This window comes from Pongo abelii, chromosome 9, assembly GCF_028885655.2.
Source record: "Pongo abelii isolate AG06213 chromosome 9, NHGRI_mPonAbe1-v2.0_pri, whole genome shotgun sequence".
Lineage (NCBI taxonomy): Eukaryota > Metazoa > Chordata > Mammalia > Primates > Hominidae > Pongo > Pongo abelii.
The window spans coordinates 21,566,397-21,579,009 of record NC_071994.2 but is presented as its reverse complement, the minus strand read 5'-3'; the positions used below and the strand labels follow the sequence as shown (position 1 = coordinate 21,579,009).

The window sequence follows — 12,613 nt, the reverse complement described above, 5'->3', positions numbered from 1 at the left end:
CCCTTTTTGGCCCTCCTACCTCTTGGCTCACCTCCGGGGGTGTCTAAGGCCTATTCCATTTGATTTGGTTTGGCTTTTCCACCACTGCTCTTGTCCTAGAGTTTAGAAAGAAAGGTCTGGTTTGGGGTAAAGTGGCAAACTTCAGGAAGAATCCAGCCACGGTGGGAGGGACCCTCAGCCCTACCCCTTCAAAGGATGGCAAACATTAGAATGAGCTTCAAGTGAGATTTTTCAGAAACAGAAAATGTCGGAGTGAAAATAGAAGCGTTGCCACTCTCACCTCCTGCCTCCGCTCAGTAGAGCCTGTGCTCATGCCCAGATGGGTGATGGCAGGGTGGAGGAAGAGGTTGGGCCCTTGAACTAGTTGGGTTCCCTTCAAGATGCCCCAGCAAGGACACAAGGATGGAGCTGGGCTGGGCAGGAGGAAGAGTGAGGTGATGGCAGGAGCTCCAGGCAGGATGTCAGCCTCAACTCAAGCGAAGTCCCACGTACTGGCCACATGCCTGTGTTCTCCACCTTGTCCAGGCTAGCAGATTTGGACGACCCAATAGAAAATTGTAATAGCGTATGATTAAGGGAAGGGGAGCTGGAATGGGCAGAAAGCTTGGCTCAGTGGCACAAGAAACAGAAAATATCTTACAGTTTTTTATTCAACATTAAGTGCAAAATGAGTCAACAAGATTACGCAGCTACTAAAAATCCAGTGTGACCTTAGGTTGCATTCACAGTAGTATGGGATTCTAAAGAGCGAGGGAGGGGATTGTCTCCTCTTGCTCCTATAAGAATCAACCCGGCAGATTGTATCCGGATCTGACCTCTGTCACTTTCTCTATCGCCAAAGAGAGATTGGGCCTCCATAACCTGTCAGTGAGTCAAATGCCGGCACATGAGGATATGTGCTCACACTCATACGGATCCTGAAGAATGTTCAACTGTCCTCTCTCTTTTTCTCCTCTCTCCACTTCTTCTTGGAGGCTCCCCTGCAGTTTGTCAGTTACTCAGCCACCGCTAGTTCCACTGCTGGCTGTGGGAGACAGAAGCTCCAGGTACTGGGGAGGAGGGGAAAGGAGGGGTCGAAGGTTTCCTGGTGTGACCCAGCCTCAGGAAGAAACACCCATCTAAAGCCAGTGGGTCTTACTCCCAGAGTCAGCCTCCTGCTAGTCTTCCTGTCTTCTTACTGAACGAGTATTTGCCTCCTTTTCTGCCTTTAGCTGTTTTGTTCTAGCTTCAGGATGTTCCAGCCCCCAGGAAGCAGACGGAGGTCAGGAGAAGACCAAACCCACCCCAGCTTGGAGCTCTTCAGATAAGGGTGCCTGGCGGGCAAGGGGTGTGAACCCTGTTCAGTGGAGATGGAAGGGCTGAGGCAACTGAGAGACCAGCTGGCAAATGAGGAGGCCGGGATGCGATGACCATCTGCAGGCAGCTGCAGGTCTATCGGGAGCATCTGTCTGTGTGGACTCAACCTGACTCCGTGGTGGGAGAGACAAGAGGAGGATTGTGGTCAGTAGAAGGAAGAATTTTCCAAGGGTCTGAGCTACTCCAAGAAGAGCCTCCCCAGGAAATACCCTGTCATGGGAGGCGTTCAAGGGACAGAGTGGCTGGTCTTTGGTGGGATCAAAAGTGAGGAGAGATGATGCTGAACTTGACTTTGTCTCACTTCTAACAGATTCATTAAGCTGTTCACTCACACTGAGACCTTGGGCAAGTCATCCTGCCTGTTCCTGCCCATTTCCCAAGCAGCACTATGAGGGGTCACCTCCACTTCCAAGATTGTGGACAATCCTGTCCCAGAGTCAGCCCTGATGGCTCTTCCTGGAGGATTTGCTGGGGTCTGCTCTGGAGGTTTGGAGCTCAACCCAGGGGCCCAAGCAGGCACGTATGAGTGAATGTGTATGTGTGAACACACATATGCTTGTGGGTGCATGTATGCATGGGTGTGTGCGTGCATGCATGTGTGCATATGTGGGTGCCTGCGTGTATGCACAGGGGCATTGGGGGAGATAAAAGCACAAACTCAGACTACCTGAGTGTGGCACAGCTGTGTGTCTTGGGACAGGTCACTTTACCTCTCTGTGCCTCAAAAGCCACCTGCAAAATGGATGTACCAATAACACCTACCCCATACAGGTATCCGAGGCTGAGTGAAGGGGTGCTTGGAAAGTGCTGAGGACAGTGCCTGGCACCTGGGAGGTGCTTGATCAGTCTGAGCTACCATTATAGTTATAACAGTGTCCAATCTGCCTCCCTCAAAGATTTAACTCCTCACCTGCTGCTCCCTGGATCACTGGGCGAACCTGGGGGCCAGGCTGAGGTCCTACTTCACCAAGGGGAGGCTTAGGGACATGGAGTGACTCAGCTGGGGAAGGTCCTGTCATTCGCAGAGCCCAAGGGACTGGAAGCAAACTAGTTTCATCCAGGCTGAGATGGGCATCTCAGGTGGGTGGGCCACCTCAAGGGAGTCTGCCGGGGACTGTGGGGATACTGGGAGGAGGAATAACTCATAGTACTATGGGGAGCAGGAAGTGTGAGCACAGGGGCTCTCCACAGGCCACCGGGACCCCCACCTCACCCAGAGGCTTTGCTGACTTTGGCCAAACCAGGACCTTGGGAACAACATCTGCCTCAGTATCCTCCTTAACTCACTTCAGCTGGCCCCAGACCCTGGTCAAATGGAACTGCCTGCTGCCTTTTCCACATGCTCCACCGTTTTCTTCTTCTGGAACTTTGCTGAAGCTTTTCCCTTCACCTGAAATGCCAAATCCTACACACGCTGCTGGCCCAGCCATGCTGACGTCGGGCAGGCCACTTAACCTTAAGATAACATCTTAAGTTAAGGTGTTATCTCTGTGCCTTTCTCTCTCCTCATCTGTAACATGGGAGAGTTGGACTTGCTGATCTTTAAGCTCCCTTCCAAGCCCTAATTTAAATCCCCTCCTCACCACCCCCAGATGAAAATAGTCACTCTGTTCTCTAAAACCCCCAAGTTTCTTGAGGGTGAGTGGTTCTGAGTTGGACTCATTTCTGTTTCCGTCTGGTGGGTAATGGATGAACAGATGGACAGAATGAAATGAGCAGCCCTCGGGAAGCATTTGTGTTCTATTTATTAATTATTTATTTTTGAGATGGAGTCTAGCTCTATTGCCCAGGCTGGAGTGCAATGGTGCAATCTCAGCTCACTGCAACCTCCACCACCTGGGTTCAAGTGATTCTCCTGCCTCAGCCTCCCAAGTAGCTGGGACTACAGGTGCACCATGCTTGGCTAATTTTTGTACTTTTTGTAGAGACAGGGTTTCACCATGTTGGCCAGTATGGTCTCGAACTCCTGACCTCAGGTGATCTGCCTGCCTTGGCATCCCAAAGTGCTGGGATTACAGATGTGAGCCACTGCGCCCAGCTGGTATTTGTGTTTTAAAACAGACCCCTGGAGTCCAGGAGAAGACACTTCCCCCTTATCAAAGAATGAAGTGCTGATGGCTGAACTACAGCATCCTTGGGCAGAGGGTGTGATACTAGGGCAGGGAAGAAAGAGAGGTTCCAAAGTCAAACAACCACCTAGACAGGGTCCTCCTCAGCTCTGCCCATTTCCTGGGGGCCCCAGGACACCCTCCCCAAGGCTACTTCTCTGCCCCCATCCCAGCTCACCACTCTCCCAGGCCCACTGCCACTTCACCCTCCAGCAAAGCTCCTCTGACCTGACATCACTTGCAAGCCCCCTGCAATTGAGGCAGCTGAGTAATCTGTACACAGTTACACAGCCCAGGACTTCCAGTGCCCACCCTAGGGCTCCCTCCACAGCCATCATCACCCCTCCAGGCTCTCCAGGCCAGCGTGATTCTGCCATCACCAACCATCTGTTGATTTGGAGGTGAGGGTGTCCAAGCTAGACAAGGGTGAGATCAACCCTTCTCCCCTCACCTCCAACTTTCACCAAAATCCCCCACCTTTCCCAGCACTCCCTGGGATTTCGATCTGGGGCCCCAGAGGGAGAGGTTTGCTGTGACTTTGCTGTTTCAATTCTCCCCTGCCCTGCGTCTGCAGCACGCCTTCCCCAAGCAAAGCCACTAAATCACTTTTATAGGATTTGAGGTTCTTTCTACCCAGCAAGTTTCCTGCCAATACGAAATGTCTTCCAGAATCTAGGGAAGACAGGTTGGCTGGAATGGCTGTTCATTAGAGGAAGATTAATGGGGCCACTGATCCAATTAATGTGTTATTGACCCTTCCCTTAATATAACTGGCCAAACAGCTCAACCTCAGGCTCAAGGCAGTTTACTCAGAGCTCAGGTCCCATTTGCGGGGAGAGCTCTCCCATCAAGGAGGGGTGAGAGCCTCACCTCGAATCCCATAAGCAAGCAGTATACCAGCTCACATGGATTGAGAGCTTCCTATGTGCCAGGCACTGTGCCAAACACTCTATAGGCACAATTTCAACAATCCCATTAGTCCCATTTTACAGAGAGGAAAACTGAGGTTTAGAAAAGTTAACCTGCACAAGATAACCCCGGAAGCTGTAAATGCAGTACTCAAACCCAACGACTAATAATAATAACAGCAAACACGTACATCATGCCTACTAAACGCCTTGCATTGCTCTAGATCACTGTTAAGCAATGGAAATAGAATACAGGCCACATACGCACTGTAATCTGAAATTTTCCAGCAGCCACATTAAAAAAAGCAAAAAGAAGCAGGTGAAGTTCATCTTAACAATATATTTCATTTAACCAAATATGCCCAAAATATTATCATTTCAACATGTTACCCGTATAAAAATTATTGGAGAGATACATTCCTATTTTTCTCATACTACGTTTTCAAAAACTGGTGGGTATTTTAGTCTCATGGTCCAACTCAATTTGGACAAGCCACAGTTCAAGTGCCCAAGAGCCAGAGGAGCCAAGTGGTTGCCCTATTCACTGTGCGGGTCTAGATTCTTTGTGTATATCCATTCATTTCTTCTTGGTTAGTTCTACCAGGTGACTGTTTTTGTCATCATCCCCCTTTAACAGATGAAATGCCTAAGAATCAGAGAGGTGAAGGGACGGGCGTAAGGTCACACAGCAGGTGACTGGTATTCGAAACCCGGCAGGCAGACTATGGAGCCTGTGACCTCACCCCAGTGCTACACTACCTGATCCTACCAAGCAAGCGAGGCAGCCGCCCTCACACTGGAAACTGTGAGGCTCCAGGTGGGTCTCCAGCTCCCAAAACATCCCTCTGCTCTAGGATACATGGCCCTGACAGGTCTTTAAGACAAAAAGGCAAAAGCTGCTGATCCCAAAAAGCCTCAGAGACAGTCCCCAGGGTGAGTTTTGCCTCCCTCTGTGGAATTAGAAGGACAATAACTGCCACCACGTACTGGGGACTTATGATGTGCAAAGCCAGTGCCAGGCTTTTCACATTTGTTATTTCATGGACTCTCCATGACAATCCTGTGAGGGGGGTTGGTTTTCCCTGTCATAGCCTCAGAAAGGTTAAGTAACTTATGCAACGTCACACAGCCAGTCAGCGGCAGGGCTGGGAGTAGAACCCATGGCTGCGAGACTCTGAAGCCCAGACTGTCCTTGAATAGCTAAGCAGACCCCAACACTGATTCAAGATCACTGCCTCCCAGAACCCAGCCCCACTGTCCAAAGCTATAACCCCAGCTCTTCACCTGGACGGTGACTTTGTGCAATTTCCAGCACCTCCTGCAGACACCTTGCTCATCTCCATCGCCTCCTGCACTGTCCCTGGTCCCACCCATGGCTGACAGCAGGTCTTCGCCATCTGTCCCGTCTCTGCCTGCATGGCCCTGCCTCCTCTCTAACTGTGTCTCTGTTCCCTGATACCTCAAATGTTCTACTTTGTTCACCACCTAAAGTCCCACTGTTACCCCCTTGGGTTAAGAATTCCCCTTTCTTACATAAAGCACAACAAATACCCCTGAAAGAAGCTATAAATCAAGGACTCCTCTGTGAGAATTCCTTTGACCGAACTCTGTCCCTCCCAGAGGCCCACTTGTAGGAACTGGAAGCTTAATATAAAAGGAAATAAGGAATTAACTTCAATCAGAGCTGAATGGGCCCATAGAGACCATCCAGTCCATCCCCCTCATTTCACATACAGGGAAACTGAGACACAGAGGAGTGGATGACCCAAGATACACACTCAGGACTGTGGCTCCTACAACAGTGCCCCTTGCCCTGCTAGAGCTGGTGAAATGTTCACTAGCAAGAGGGGTCCACCTGCCCTACACTCAGAACCTTGCTCCAGAGAGAAGCCCCAGGGCTCAAAAGTCTTGGCAAAGAATGTGCCCTCAGCTTCAGCATGTGGGCACGAAGGAGAAGCGTGGAGACCTCTGAGGGCAGATGAAATCAAACCAGGAAGGCAGCTGACCCTGCCCTGCTTCCCATTCAGGTCTGAAGGGCTCCCCTAGCCAGGCTCACCCCTCACCCCATGATGCAGCAGAGGGTGTAGATGTGGCGCCCACAGAAAAGCAGCAGTCTTTACCTCCCAGCAAGCCTGAGATGCAGGGGGGATGGCTACCCCCATTTTAGAGATGAAGTGACTGAGGCTCAGAAAGATGAATGGCCTGGCCAAGGCCACACAGCCGGGGTGTTGCCAAACCCAAAGCTTGGGTTCCTGCCCCTGCCCCAGATGAAGGACTAAGGACTCCCAGCCCAGGGCTTCCTCCACAACCCCATGCTGCCCTGAAAATCCTGACTTCCTACTCTATCTCTGACATCAACTCTTATTGATACCAGCAGCTGCCTTTGCCCTCGCTGAGCCGAGCCAGGCAGCACAGCCAGCCCACTCCACATAATTTGGTGCCAATTAGGAATGAGTGGGAACCATCACTGCATTCAATTCAAAGCCTAGAAACAGGTTTTGCAAAGCCAAGCTTTAACTAGCTGGGATGTCCCCCCCCAAACTATCCCAGCCACCCCTTTTCCTTATCGCAGAATCCCTTGCCACTGCCAGGAGCCCTCCACCACCCACGTGCAGAGTCCTTCCTGAGGATCCAGGAGATCCTGGTGGGAATGAGTCACTGCCCCTGCCCTCGAGGGGCTCCCAGGAACAAGCTTGGTAATGGAGCACTGAGGTAGCTCCCAAAGCCCTTGTGGCCAAAGCCTCAGTTTCTCCATCGGTAGAAGGGAGATAAGAATGGTGAACACTTTATAGGTTAGTGCTTTATAGCACTAGATCCACCAACTCTTTTGATCCCCTGCTCAGTGCCAGCCATGACTCTGGATACTGGGGACACAGAAAAACCATGCTCTGCCCTCAAAGTGCTCATTCTGATGAGAGAGATGGACAACAGACAAGCCTTAGATAAAAAATAACATTTTAGATACTATGAGAATAAGCAGTGTAATGCACTAGAGAGGGACTGGAGGGGTGGACAATAAATGGTAGCCATTGTATTCATTCCTATTATATTATTTGCTCATCTGGGGCTTGATCACTGAATGGGAGTTCATTAGGCAGACAAGCTCAAAGAAAGCAAATTCCAGGTGGAGGACACAGCACAAGCAAAGAGGGGGAGGCTGGAAGGGACCTGATGAGTCCCTGCAACTGGTGGTTCAGAGCAGCTGGGGTGGGCGTGGGACATATAGGAGCCCCATGAGGCTGGTGAGGCGGGGATTCCAGCCACGAAGAGCTCTAGACATGATCCTCAGTAACTGAACCTTCTCTTTGGGGCCTTGGGGGCCATGAAAGGGATTTCCTTAGGGAGTAAAATGCCATGCTGGCACTTCTGTGTGTCCACTCTGGTTGCTGCATGGTGCACTGGGGTGGGAGGGAGACTGCCAACAGGCAGACCCATGGGGATGCCGAGGCCCTGACCGGGGCGGCCATGGCAGGCAGGGAGGGAGACAGCAACAACAGGTGTTCGGGAGGCAGATGAGACAGGGCTTTGTGACTGATAGGAAGTGGGAGGCAAGTGATAGCTTGGGGACTATGAATAGCAGTGTCTTCTGGCACACTGTGGGGTGCAGCCCCCCACACAGGCAACCCAGTCCCCTCATGGAAAGTGGGTTGCGATGCCATTAGGACATACCTGTTCCCCTGTATTGCAGGGCAGTTGCACCGCAGCAAGTCTCCAGCCAGCTATGGCTGCTGGGACTCCAAGCTCTGTGCACACCACCCCCTCTGCCAAGAGTGCCCTTTTGGGACTGGCCGCAGTTCAAATAGTGACTCCCCTGGGAAATCTTCCCCAACTTCCTCGCAGAATTAGTCACTCCCTTCTCTGGCTTGTGCCAGCATCTGATTCGAAAATGTGTTAGTCCTTCACCCACAACGGGGTCCTTGTCCCTTTCTTGCCTTGTCTCCCAAATAGTCTACAAACTGCCCAAGGCCAGGAGTCCCCATCCCTTGTTATCCTGGTGCCTGGTGCAGTGCCTGGCACTCGGAGGCCACTCAGTGTGTGTTTGCAGAATGCACGGGTGAAGGAGTATGAGTCCGCTCACCAAGACGTGAACTCCAAGAGGAGAAGATGATGTGTCCATCTGGGCTCTGCTGGGTTTAGGAATCCTGAGACTCATCCACATGAATGCGCCAGGGAGCTGGGTACAAGGATCAAAGCTCAGGGAGGTGATCTGCCAGGGGGTCCGGCCCTCCCTGCCCCTGCCCAGCTCATCCCTATCCCAGCTCTGGAGGCCTCCTTGCCAGCGTCGGCCCATGGGCTGCTCTGGAGAGAAGGAGCAGGAGAGCTCCGGAATTTGACACTGTCCATTTCTCCCCTTGGGGAAGCTCTTCTCAGGGGGAATTTGGGATTCAATTTTCATAAGTAAATAAGGTTTGGGGTTAATTACACCTCCATTTGCATACGGAGGGATGGGGAGTGAATCCTTCCTTCCTCTCGGCTCATCCTCCCCAGAAAAAATGAGAGTGGATCCATTACTGGCAGCCCACCCTCCACCACTCCTGGGGGAAAAAGAAATGACATTTTCCCTTTACATTGGAAATACTTAAAAGTCCCAAGAATAGATTTATAGGAATATTTTAACCTTTCCTTTGATCCTTGAAATGTCATTGTTCTGTGGGCTGAATCGCCAAATGTGACCTTTTCCAGTAACCACAGGGCGGGGAGCCCCTGCTGGCTCTTTGAAAGGAGCTTCGTATGTTCTCCCTGCAGCTTCCCTGATACCCCACCCCCACTCCTGAAGCTCTGAGTCAGTGGAAGGATTGGTGAGGGGAGCAGCAAGCAGGGGCTAGCCAGAGAGGGCCAAGCAGCTCCTACCTTACTTACCAAATAAGGATGAGCTAAATGTGGATCCATCACTAGTTAACTCGCTCTGTGTCCTAGGGTTAGGCACTTCCACTCTTTGGGCCTGAGTTGCCTATGAAATGGGAAAAATTGTGGCACCCTACTTCAGAGAGCTGTTGCAAGGACTAAATGAGACAATGCATGTTGTATCCATCAGTTATTGCTAAACAAGGCTGAAAAACCAATAACCCCCGAAATCAGTGCCTGACAATACCAAGTCTTTATTCTCAAATTCACAGATCTGCAGGATGACTAAGGTTCAGTGATCCAGCCCAGGTTCAGCTGGGTGGCTTGTGCATGTGGGTTGGACTCAGACGGGGCCCACACTGAAGGGGCCTGCTCTTCTCATGGTGGAGCCACTGGAGTGCAAGGCGGACAAGCAAGAACACGCACTGCCTCTTCTGGACTCAGCTGGGAACAGGACCATTGTCACTTCCACCCACCTCCTATTGGCCAAACCAAGTCATGTGACTGAGCCTAATATAATAAGGTGGGGGAAAGGCACTGCCTCCAAGGAGAGGGGAGTGCATATTTGCTAAACAATAATCTAATCTATCACAGCATATAAAGCCCCTGGCACTATGCCTGGCAAGTGATAGAAACACAGAATATTAATTCCCTTTCATTCCACATTGCATCATTACTATATTCCACAGCTCAGATTAATTACTTATAATTCATTATAATAGCATGAGCCCTTTTGGCTAAGAATACATACCTTATTGTCCAGAATATGTGGGCAGTGATGTATTACACATGAGTGAATTCCCAGATAACAGAAACTTAAACACCTTTAAGCTTTTTTATTTTAATTATTTTGATGGAAATGTTTCTAGAGGATATTTCACGTCTTCCCACCTTCTTAAACAGAGACTATCAAATGCTATTTAATCCATAATATTGATGCATTGGGACCACTGCTATGAGCATCTGCCGCAGCTCTCTGCCGATCTCTAGGGCCATTGAGACGTCTGGCCTGTTTGTCCCTGCACTGAGTGGCCCCGTCTGGCCTGTTTGTCCCTGCACTGAGTGGCCCCGTAGGGACAGTTCTTCTCCTCGTGTCCTCAACAGTAGCCATTAGAAATCAACCCTCCACAGGTCAGTTTCTCATCATCAGAAATGAAGGATAGGAGATTCAGGCTAAATCCAACACCCTTCCTGAGTCGTTTTGGCTCTCACTGAAATCTTTGCTGATGGCAGCACCAGGGAAGACTCTGTTTTAATAGGCTGCTACCATAATTCTAATTAGGGTAGAGTTTCTGGAGCCTTAAGCATAATGAACAGTTGAAGAATTTCAAAAGGTGGTTCATCTACTCACTACATTCTAAAGGAAGGCAATAAGAGGGAATCCTGACAAACAGCTTGGGGCCCATGTGAATGTCAGGGTGACGGACAGAATGTAATAATACTCTAGAACTGATGGACTCTCCTTCCATACCTTTATTTCAGGCTGTCATCCCACTTCTTTCTCTCTGTCTTTCAACTTCTCTCCATCTGTGTGCTTCCATCTCTCCTCTCTGGGACCCTATCTGTTCTTTTTTATCCTCTGATTCTCGTCCTGTATCCTTCCTTCTTCTCCTCCTGGCTACAGTGTGGAGAGGAGAGGTTTTGAATGATCATTACTCAAGCTTACTCCAAAACAATTATTTCATTCTTCAAGTATTATGCTTCTTGTATTAGTCCATTTTCACACTGCTGATAAAGACATACTCGAGACAGGGTAATTTATACAGGAAAAAGAGTTTGTTAGACTTACAGTTCCAGTGGCAGGAAAGACCTCATAATCACGGCAGCAGGCAAAGAGAGTTTGTGCAGTGAAACTCCCATGTTTGTGTGTCTGTGTGTGTGTGTGTGTGTTGTTTTGTTTTGTTTTGAGATGGAGTCTCGCTCTGCCACCCAGGCTGGAGTGCAGTGGCACGATCTTGGCTCACTGCAACCTCTGCCTCCTGGGTCCAAGCAATTCTCCTGCCTCAGCCTCCTGAGTAACGGGGATTACAGGCACGCACCACCACACCTGGCTAATTTTTGTATTTTTAGTAGAGACAGGGTTTCACCATATTGGCCAGGCTTGTCTCGAACTCCTGACCTCAAGTGATCCACCCTCCTCCACCTCCCAAAGTGCTGGGATTATAGTCGTGAGCCACCGCGCCAGGCCGGAAACTCCCACTTTTAAAACCATCAGATCTGGTAAGACTCATTCACTATCATCAGAACAGCACAGAAAAGGCCCGCCCCCCCTAATTCAATCACCTCCCACCGGGTTTCGCCTACAACATGTGGGAATTGTGCGGGTTACAATTCAAGATGAGATTTGGGTGGGGACACAGCCAAACCTTATCACTTCTCTTCATCTTAAGTTCCTAAAAATCCAAATGGCAACAAAATGCCACAAAATTAAGTCATACCTTGCTTCTACGAACACTCTGATTTTCTTCCCCCAGAAAGTCAGTGATTGTCCATCAGAGAACCCCTTGGAGGCCAGACTTCTGATTATAAAGTTCTCCAGATCTCTGGTTGCTATGGATGGGTAACGGCCCACCTCGGAACTGTCCTGAGTGCTGAAATGGTGCCTGGTGGCAGCTGACATTCCTGTTCCTTCACTTAAGTGCTCTGCCAGAGCACTAGGTACATTAGTGTTTTCCTGCGTGGATGTTCTGAGCCATTTCTATGTGGAATGCCTGATCCAAGACTCCCACAGCCTCCTTGTTATGCCAATGATAGATGCCCGTCTGCTCAGCTGGCCAGGATTTGGGGAGAAGTGTTTAGGCCAAGAACATATCATAACACTTTTCTGTAAAAATGACCTTTAGGCTATGACAGCTAACCCTTTTGTGCTAGGTCCCAGACTGATCACACCAGAAGGCTGATTGCTGGTTGTGAACTCACTTGCTAGTCACAGGGAATTGGGCAGCTAATTCTCCCTTTGGGGGCCTCAGTCTTCCCATCTGTGCAGTGAGGGCCTGGGAAATACAATCTCTAAGATTCCAACCAACTAGGACATTCTGAGATTTTACATGTATGTGGCCCAGGAGGAGATTGAGTGGAATGAAGGAGAAAGAGCCTGCAGCAAGGAGTCAGGAGTCTTAGTTCCCAGTTCTGCCACTAAAAGCTGTGTCATTCTAGGTCAGCCCCTTAGCCTTCCTAAGTCTCAATCTCCTTATCTATAAGACTGGAAGGATATCACTGTCCTTCCCATTTCCTGATGTCATGGAGAGGCTCAGGTGAGATGGGGAAGCACTTGGTAAGGTACAGATAACTATATGGTGCTGGGGAATGGTTTCTTACCACAGGAGAGCATCAAAAAACTATTCCCAGCCAGGCTCGGTGGCTCATGCTGGTAATCCCAGCACTTTAGGAGGCCAT

General features: G+C 50.0%; 1 long non-coding RNA gene across 1 annotated transcript; it reads right to left on the bottom strand.

The window, feature by feature from the left end:
• Positions 1-633: 633 nt before the first annotated feature.
• LOC129048619 (uncharacterized) lies at positions 634-12,148 on the bottom strand. The gene is made up of 5 exons (XR_008511115.1): positions 11,656-12,148; positions 10,689-10,835; positions 9,233-9,323; positions 8,451-8,546; positions 634-1,463 (listed from the first exon to the last, which is right to left on the bottom strand). It is a non-coding gene; the product is annotated as an uncharacterized LOC129048619 (long non-coding RNA).
• Positions 12,149-12,613: the final 465 nt, after the last annotated feature.